Here is a 9939-nt window from a genome sequence, read left to right on the forward strand (position 1 = left end):
TTCAGGAAGGGGAAGCCGGAGCTCACGCTTCCAAAGTGTTCTTGATGCTTTCGGGCGCATGCTCCTCTCCCACTGCGCCAGCCAGGTGCCCCGCGGGGAAGCCACTGTAAGTTTCTAAGTTAGTATGACTTTTCACAAGCTTTGTTCACAGCCGAAGCCTAGTTTATGGCCACCGTGCATCGTGTACTCCCTCCGTGGATGAGTAGTATAAGGAAACCATCTTGTCCTGGAGATGCGGTCAGCGCTCCTGCTCGCTCCGCTCCACTCCGTGGCAACGACACACGTGATTCCCGCCTCTGGGCTAGTCTACAATCTTTTGAGCTCTTACAAGATGGAAAAGAGAGCATATTGCCCTGTAAAGACCGTTCATTCTCCGGAACATTTTCTTCCCCACACAGAACAGGTTTCCCCGGCAGCTGTCCCTAAGTTGGGTTCAAAGAAAACTCTCTTTCTTACTTTTAGAGATTCCGAAAGGTTTGTTCATTTTGCACGGAGAGGTGTGCTGTGCTTTGTGTGTTTTGCATGCGTGTGTGTGGTTATGCTCGTGGCTTCCTTCAGGAGCTTCAGGGAGAAGCCTGAGTTCTATTCCTATAGAAGTGTCTGTTCCACTGCGTCTGTCCATTACTCTTGTGGAGTTAGGTTCAGATTTGGATAAGAAGGAGGTTTAAAGGGCCTCATTCTCATCTCCAATGAGTAAGGGAAACCTTCTGTACAACCCCATGTACACCTACACAGTGTTTCTAAACCTAGATATCCCTGTGAGTTTTGCCCCTTCCCCCCAGTTGAACCTGTACAGTACAATTATTTCAGAAGGCAGACTGTAAAATAAACGCATGAGCCCAAGTTTAGGGTACAGCTGGGATCAGAGAGGTTGGGAGGAGAAACCACCAGACCACCACCCTGTCTTTCCTTCCCCGTATTTCAAGTGGATTATGTAAAAAACAGCTGGTTTTAAGTAATTTTCAGGCAATGATTTGGAGTCTGCCATTTGCCACTGCAGAATTCTTTTTTTTTTTTTTTCTCCATGATTTTATCATGTTGGGGATGTTGTCAAAAAACCAAATTTCTTTTCCTTCTTGAAAAATTTTCTTGTGGTAAAACGTGGATAACATAAAACATACCACCTTAACCACCCTTAAGTGTACAATTTAAAACCATTAATTACATTTACAATGTTCTCCAACCATCACTATTTCCAAATCTTTATCCATCACCCAACTAGAAACTCAAGCCATTCATACCTGTCTTCCCCTGACTCCTCATATCCTCCAATCCATTTTCTGTTACTATGAATTTGCCTATTCTAGACATTTCATTTAAGTGGATGCGTATAATATTTATACTCTGGTATCTGGCTTATTTCACTTATTTCACTTTTTAAGGTTCATCCACGTTTTAGCATGTATGAAAACTTCCATTTTATGACTGGATACTATCATATGTATATACACATATAGAAATGTATATGTGTATGTATCTCATATATATATGTATATGTATATACACATATATATACATATATACACACATATATATATACATATATACACATATATATACATATATACACCTATATATATATACATATATATATATATATATATATATATATATATATATATATGATACCAAATTTGGTTTACCCATTCATCTGTTGATGGCCATTTGTGTCATTTCTACCTTTTGGCTGTTGTGAACAGTGCTGCAATGCACATTGAAATACAAGTATCTGAGTGGGTCTCTATTCTCAATTATTTTGGGTATATACCTAGGAGTAGAATTGCTAGCTGATATGGTGATTCTATGTTTAGCTTTTTGAGGAAGTCATCTGTTTTACACAGCCATTTACGTTTTACATTCCCACTGGCATTACACGAGGGTCCCAATTTCTCCACATCTTTGCCAACATTTATTTCCCTTTTCGTTTTAATTCTAGCCATCCTAGCAGGTGATATCTCATTGTAGTTTTGTTTTGCATTTCTCTGATGAGTAATGATGAACATTTTTTCATGCGCTTACTGGCCATCTTTTTTTTTAATGTTTTTTTTGGGAGAGAGAGAGAGAGAGAGAGAGAGAGAGAGAGACAGAGCATGAGCAGGGGAGGGGCAGAGAGAGGGAGGGACACAGTCTCTTTAGCTGTCCAGGCTCTGAGCTGTCAACACAGAGCCCAATGCGGGCACACGCCCACGAACGATGAGATCATGACCCGAGCTGAAGTTGGATGCTTAACCAACTGAGCCACCCAGGCGCCCCTGTACATCTTCTTTAGAGAAGTTTTTATTTGAATCCTTTGTCAGGTGCTCAGCATAGTGACTCAACATCTCTCTCTGTTGGGCTGTGCTCACCCAAGTGTAGCTGCATCTGTCACCACCCAACACTATCGTAATACCATGGACTATATTCCCTATGCTGTCTGTACCTTTGATCCCTGTGACTTATCCATTCTATGACTGGAAGCCTGCATCTCCCACTCTCTTTCACCCTTTTCGCTCACCTCTCCAGCCCCCTCTTTCGTCAACCATAAGTTTGTTTGCTTTTTATATTTATAGATCTATTTCTGTTTGTTTGTTTGTTCTTTTGTCTTATTCTTTAGATTCCACATACGAGTGAAATGATATGGTATTTGTCTTTTTATATCTGACGTATTTCACATAACGTAATACCATCCAGGTCCATCCATGTTGTCATAAGTGGCAAGGTCTTGTTCTTTTTCACGACTGAGTAATGTTCCTAGATCTATATCTATACACCACATCTTCTTTATCCATTTGTCCGTCAATGGACACGTGGGCTGCTTCCATATCTTGGCTATTACAGCTATTACTGCAGTAAATGTACGGGTGCATGTATCTTCTCAAATTAGTATTTTTGTTTTCTTTGGGTGAATACACAGTGACGGAATTACTGGATCATATGGTAATTCTATTTTTACTTTTTTGAGGAACCTCCATACTGTTTTCCACAGTGGCTGTACCAGTTTGCATTCCCACCAACAGTGCCCGAGGGGTCCTTTATCCCCAGTCTTCCCTTACATTCGTTATTGCTTGTCTTTTTGATTCTAGCCATTGTGACAGGTGTGAAGTGATATTTCATTGTGGTTTTGATTTGTATTTCCCTGATGATGAGTGATGTTGAGCATCTTCTCATGTGTCTGTTGACCATCTGTATGACTTCTTTGGAAAAGTGTCTATTCAGGTCCTCTGCCCATTTTTAATCGGATTATTATTAATATTTTTTGGTGGTGAGCTCTATAAATTCTTTATATATTTTTGGATAATAGCCCCTTATTGGATATATCATTTGCAAAAATCTTCTCCCATTCAGCAGGTTGAATTTTCATTTTGTTGATGTCAAATCACTATGATGTATACATGAAACGAATATAATATTGTATGTCAGCTATGCTTCAATTAAAAAAAAAAGTCCTCATCCTACTCTCTCTCTTTTGCCTTCTTCTTTTCTTCCATTCCATTTCCCTTTACTTTTCCTTCCTGAAGAATTTACTTGTACAGTCATTAGGTATGTCAGACCAAGTTCGGACTGGGGAGCTGTGGTGTCCTGGACTTTCCCAGGTGAAGAAAGTATCCATGTTGGGAGGTGACACGGAGTGTTGGATCCCAGGCGGGATGCGGATACCCCTTGCTGCGGATTGTTTACCCCAAGCATAATGCAGGAGGCATCCCCTTAGGAACGGGGCCCAAAACATGGTGTTGGAGCCCCGGTGAGATGAGAGCAGCTCAGCACACGGTGTTAAAGTCTGATCGGCACGAGGAGGGCGTCTAGGGAGGCAGAAGCCCAACCCGTGGCATCACACCCTGAGCCGGGTCAGGAGGGCAACTCTGTAGCACAAAGCAAAGGCAGTTGACGCAGAATTCACGAAAAGGGTTTGGGAGTGAGCTGTGGGTGTGCCATTATTTCTGCACACTCCCCCCACACAAGAGTTTAAACTGAGGCGCTCCTTCCCTCTTCCTAAAGCTTCACAAGAGCGGCGTCAACAAGGCCAGTCAATGGCACCAAAATACGGGGGACACGCTGGAGGAGGCCAGGGGAATATTAAGGCAACAGATGGGCGGCTTGACTGCCTGAAGTTGATTCTTCGGTGAGATTGGCCTGTAGTTTTAGAGCTTCAAGGCCAACCAGGCATGGACATTTCCCACAGAACACATGCGGGAGGTGGGAGAGAGAGAGAGAGCATTGGCGTGGGATCAACTTAACGCTAGTTTAAATGGGCCCTAGTGGAGAAATGAAAGCAACTCAGGGGGAGAGAAGCAGGAGGAAAGAGAGAGGAAACATTTTCCCTAGCAACTATCCAAGGGGCTAGCATTCAACAGCTCCAGTGGGGGCAGGGAGAAGTATGACCTTTATGTCAAGTATGAATTTTAGGGTGTTACATGGAGCTCAGCGTTTAACTTTGGGACTGAGACTGTATTACTTGGGAGAAGGCATGAAACGAGTTAGGTCTTCCTATGGAGGGAGGAAGAAAATGCGTCCCAGTGAATGGAAATAAAATGATAATGGAAGACCTAACGGTATGTTCTATGTTGTTATATCCCAGGGGAGGTCACATCCTTATCACAGAGTTTGGAGAGGGCCAATTGGTAAAGTTATATGACTGTCCCTTAATTAGTTTTGGTATTATTAGGACTTTATCACACTATCCAAGGACACCTCGCGGATCTGAGAGGCAGTTCCCCATGGGGGTAACGCAAACGCACGCGGTAGGTCCAGCAATGCTCGGAACATAAAGAAGCCACTTGACGTTTTCAATTTCTGAGCATGGGTGTAAACATTGTATCATTTTTATTTAGAACTGGCAAATAAAATAAAAAGCGTTCCTTTTTAAAAATTCTTAAAATGTGTATTTGATTTTGAGAGAGAGAGAGAGAGAGAGAGAGAGACAGAGCAGGGGTGGAGGAGGGGCAGAGAGGAAGACACAGAATCCAAAGCAGGCTCCAGGCTCCGAGCTGTCAGCACAGAGCCCGACGTGGGGCTCGAACCCACGAACTGTGACATCATGACCTGAGCCGAAGTCAGCCGCTTAACCCACTGAGCCACCCAGGCGCCCCCAAAAGCATTCTTTAATGGGAGCGAGGATGGGGGTGGGGGTGGGCAAAATGGGTGGAGGGGGTCAAAAGGTACTAACTGCCAGTTATAGAACAAATAAGTCATGGGGATGTAAGGTTCACCATGGTGACTGAAGTTAATAATACTGTATTTTACATTTGAAAATTGCTAACAGAGTAGATCTTAAACATCCTCATCATAAGAAAAAAATGTAACCCTGTATGGAAATAGATATTAATTACATTTATTGTGTGGGGCGCCTGGTGGCTCAGTTAAGTGTCTGACTCTTGATTTCGGCTCAGGTCAGATCTTACAGTTTGTGAGACGGAGCCCCATGTTGGGCTTTGCACTGACAGTAAGGAGCCTACTTGGGATTCTGTCTCTCTCTCTCTCTCTCTCTCTCTCTCTCTCTCTCTGCCCCTCCCCTGCCCGCATGCTTCCTCTGTCTCTCTCTTTCAAGATGGATGAACTTTATTTATTTATTTATTTATTTATTTATTTATTTATTTATTTATTTATTTTTATGAACCATGAGATCGTGACCTGAGTCGAAATTAAAAGCCAGATGCCTGGGGTGCCTGGGTGGCGCAGTCGGCTAAGCGTCCGACTTCAGCCAGGTCACGATCTCGCGGTCCATGAGTTCGAGCCCCGCGTCAGGCTCTGGGCTGATGGCTCGGAGCCTGGAGCCTGTTTCCGATTCTGTGTCTCCCTCTCTCTCTGCCCCTCCCCTGTTCATGCTCTGTCTCTCTCTGTCCCAAACATAAGTAAAAAACGTTGAAAAAAAAAAAAAAAGGCAGATGCCTGACCAACTGAGCCACCCAGGCGCCCCAAAATGGATAAACTTATTTAAGTTCTATTTCTAAGTACCTGTTGTGGCGATGTAAGGTCCTAGCCTCTCGTAAATATGTTTTTTGGTGTTAAACAGTGTGTGGGGAGATGTGTTCACGAGAAAGGACCCCTGGAATTGCGTATTTAAGGCAAGGGTAGGTCTGGAGGTGTTATTGATATGGAACCTGGAAGGGTGTGCCGGGAAGGTGCGTAGTCCCAAGAAGAGGCAAGTGGCCAGGTGGCCAAGCCTTTTCCTGACACCGAGGCTTCCCCTGGATCCGGAGATCGCCGCAGGCAGGGTTCCGCTGTCCGTCAGTGAAAGCAGTTTTAAGAAATGGTTTAAACATGCGGACAAGCACACTGATGCAGTAGTTGGGAGGGCCAAAGGACCAGGCTGCAGGCTGGCTGCCGTACTGTCAGCAGAAAACGGGTCCTCCTGGGAGGCTTCCAGGGGTCACCATCGGAAAGCAAGGCCAACGGCCACTTTCTGTGGGTCTTTGCAGACATTCAGAGCTCAGGAAGGTGGCCTGCCACCTGTTAGGATGACCTCTGCTGCACATGGACGAAGCCTGCCTCCTTCCCCCGCAACAACAAAAGCATTCTGTGTACGAGCCGTGAATTGCGCGGCTCTTGTAGCTTTGGAACTATATCTTGTTCTGGCCGGTCGCTGCCACTTATCTGTCTCTCACATGCCACAGTGTAAAAACTGTTTTAAACCAGAGCAGAGAGCAGGTAATTCCTGGCCTGTTACCCGCAGTTCCCTGTTTGTGTTTTCGCTATGTATTTTGAGATCCCAACATGTGGGGCTGCTTTTCTCGTTTTAGGTTTCCATACAGGTTTCGATCGAGCTGTGTGCAGAAATGTAGAAAGTGGCTGTAGCCAGGTTTCCCTGCTGCCTTTCACCTTGCCCCCCTCACCCCCGAGCATCTAAGCCAAGAACTGAAAAGAGTCTGAAGAGGATGTAGGGTAGAGGAGGAGATGTTTTGTAAGAGAGGCATATTGGACTAGACTTTGAAAAAGGAATTACGGGACTTCCCTAAATTAAGTAAAAAAAAAAAAAAAAAAGAGAGAGAGAGAGAGAGAGAGATTCACCCAAATATGGAGAGAGAAAATCCTAGAACCCACGCGGCATGGATGCTATAGAGGTTCCCGCGGAAGGAACCAGGCAGGTAGAAATAAGAACACATGTAGAGTTACCTCCCTCCCTCCTTTTCCCGGGATCGGCACTGGATCCCGTAAACTTGGCATGGACCCGCGTGAACAAGTAGATAACAAGTGGCCAAGGTTTATACCCACCTTCAGAACCAGGACTCAGAGCCAGTCATTTCTCTAGGCCATGCCGAGAGTGAGTCCATACCCTAGTCCTTGGCACCTCAGAAGGTGGCTGTGTTTGGAGAGTGGGCCTTTAGAGAGGTCATTAGAGTAGACCCTAATCCAATCTGCCTGGTGTCCTTCTAAGTAGAGGAGGTTAGGACATGGAGAGAAACCAGACGTGTCCACGCTCAAAGACCCCGGGAGACAGAAGGCGGCCATCAACAAGTCAAGGAGGGGGACCTGAGGAGAAGGCAAACCCACCGACGCCCTGATTTGATCTTGGATCTCGATCTAGCCTTCAGGACTGGGAGAAAAATTTCTCACAGTTTAAGCCCCGCGGTCTGTGGTGTTTTGTTACAGCAGCCTTAGCTGACTAATACAGAGCAGAAGGGTTATGTTATCAAAATGGAGTCTTTGGGAGGATATGTTTAATCGTTGGAATGATGACGTTTGGGCCTTTGTTCTGTCAGCTCCTGAGGTCAAGGATTGCTCAATTCCCTCTAAACCCCCAACCCCAGGACAGTGCTCAGCACACAACACGTTCTCAGTGAGTAGAATGAATGATGCGATGACAAGGAAGGGAGGTTTAAGGGAGGTCTTATAGAAATAATCTACCATAGTGGTCCTCAAGCTTTCTGGTGTCCGGACTCTTTACTCTTTTTTTTTTTTTTTTTAAAGAATTTTATGTTTAAGTAATATCTACACCCAGTGTGGGGCTCCAACTTACAACCCAGAGATCAAGGTTGTGTGCTGTGTGGACTAAGCCAGCCAGGTTCCCCAGGACTCTTTACGCTCTTAAAAATTATTGTGAAAATCCAACGTTCTTTGTGGATTATATCCATCAGTATTTACTATGTTAAGAGTTCAGACGGCAAATTTAAAAGTATTTATGTTAGGTTTTTTCTAAAATGAGCGCGATCAACCTACTAGGTGTTATCATGAGTCACACTTCATGAAAAAATAACTATATATTTTTTTCTTTAACTCTCCTTAATGACTGGCTTAGTGGAAGACAGATTTTCATATCTGCTTCTACATTCAAAATGCTGTAAGCATGTGAAGAAAGTTTGGCATCATACAGATATGTTGTTAGAAAGGGAAAGAGTATTTCAATAGCCTTTTCAGGTAATCATGGACATTCTTCTCTGATGACCTTATACCAAAACGCGACAGGTTGTACTTTCCGTAGGGTTGGCTGTGATGTGGAATCTGAAGCCTTCTCGCTATCTTTGGATGCGTGATTTGGTAACAACTTGGTCGTATTGGTCCACTGAGCTATCTCGCTTTTCCAAATGTTGGAACATTTCGGTGTAGAGTATCCAACAGAAAAGAACATTCCTTAACACTGTCACCAATCTCATCAGAAATGCCTGTAGGTGTTGGGAAACTGCAAGTTCATGATGTCTCCTAAAAGCTGATTTTCACCTGAAAGCTAATGGCTCGTCATTGCAAACAAAGCCTCTCGGTTATTGCCTTTGAGTTTATTACTTTTTGGTACGGGCTGATTTCTTTGATTTTTGCGAAAATGTCTGACTATGTCACAGTTTGGTTTCTTATTTATTCTTTTAAATGAAAATGCTGCTCCATCAAAGTATATACTTTTTTTTACTGCTTCATCAAGGATATTCTTAAGGAAAACACTTGTCCCCAGAGAATGTGGCAGCTGTGGACACAGCGAGGAGTCAGTGGTACCTCTTGATATTAGATGCTTAATCCATAGACGGAACTAGGAGTTTTACCGACTGTTTTTGGACCATCAGCTTTTTGCATAACAAATAAAGCCTTGATGTTATGAAAACATTATTGGCCTCGCATACCTTGAAAGCGTCTCAGGAATCCCCTGGATTCCCCACCACTCTTTGAGAACGGATGATCTGAAGTTATCTGCGGGGATTGGAGGGACAAAGGGCCAAGGTTGCCTTGGAAATTTTGAACCCAGGTGCCAAGACCATGGCAGGCTGTGAGTTAAGGTTGGTTGAATGGACGACCCTCAAGATTAAGGGTCCCCTGCTCTACCCACTGAGCCAGCCAGGCATCCTCCTGTGAGTAGGATCTTTAATAGAATTTTTGGTTGCCTGGAGAAAACATGGAGACTCATAAAATCAGTTTGTGATACTTCGAGGGGAGTATCTCGGGTGACATACGTGGAAATGCAGATTTCAATGGACAGAAAAGTGTAGACTATGGACATATTCGGGAGGTATTCATTCAACTATTTAGTGAGTCTACTACTCCCAACAGAGGAGACTGTGGACGGTCAAAAATGCATTCATGTCTCCGAGGGAAAGACAATCCAGATCAACAGAGAAGGAGACGGAAAACACCCGCCAAAGGTCAAACACAAGTGTTTGGTGGGCACATCATGGTTTCCAGGAATCAGATGATTCTTTTAAGGTCTAACCGGAGCCCGGTCCCTGTCGCCTTCTTAGCGCAGTGGGCAGCGCGTCAGTCTCATAATCTGAAGGTCCTGAGTTCGAGCCTCAGAGAGGGCAAGTGTTTTTGCGTGGAAGCGTGCGCCCCCCCTCGTTTTCACCGCAGGTGGTAACCTTAACCCCCTTTTAGGGGTGAGGTGTTGGAGCATCCTGGGAGAGCTGGGACGTAGCGTCTCCCGTCCTGAATCCAGAGGGTGGTGCCGCTTGAGATGCGGCGGTTTCGCACAGCGAGCGCACGGGTCCCCATCCGACCCGCACCCCACGGCTGCGTCCCGGAGGTGCGGGCCCGGGGACGGGTGAG

The 9939-nt window shown here is 44.8% G+C and overlaps 1 non-coding gene across 1 annotated transcript; it reads left to right on the top strand.

Annotated features, from left to right (window-relative positions):
- The first annotated feature begins 9625 nt into the window (after window positions 1-9625).
- Window positions 9626-9698, top strand: TRNAM-CAU (transfer RNA methionine (anticodon CAU)). Its single transcript has one exon. It is a non-coding gene; the product is annotated as a tRNA-Met (tRNA).
- The last annotated feature ends 241 nt before the right edge of the window (window positions 9699-9939 follow it).

The sequence above is a fragment of the Acinonyx jubatus genome, chromosome B2 (assembly GCF_027475565.1).
Source record: "Acinonyx jubatus isolate Ajub_Pintada_27869175 chromosome B2, VMU_Ajub_asm_v1.0, whole genome shotgun sequence".
In the NCBI taxonomy this organism is placed as follows: domain Eukaryota; kingdom Metazoa; phylum Chordata; class Mammalia; order Carnivora; family Felidae; genus Acinonyx; species Acinonyx jubatus.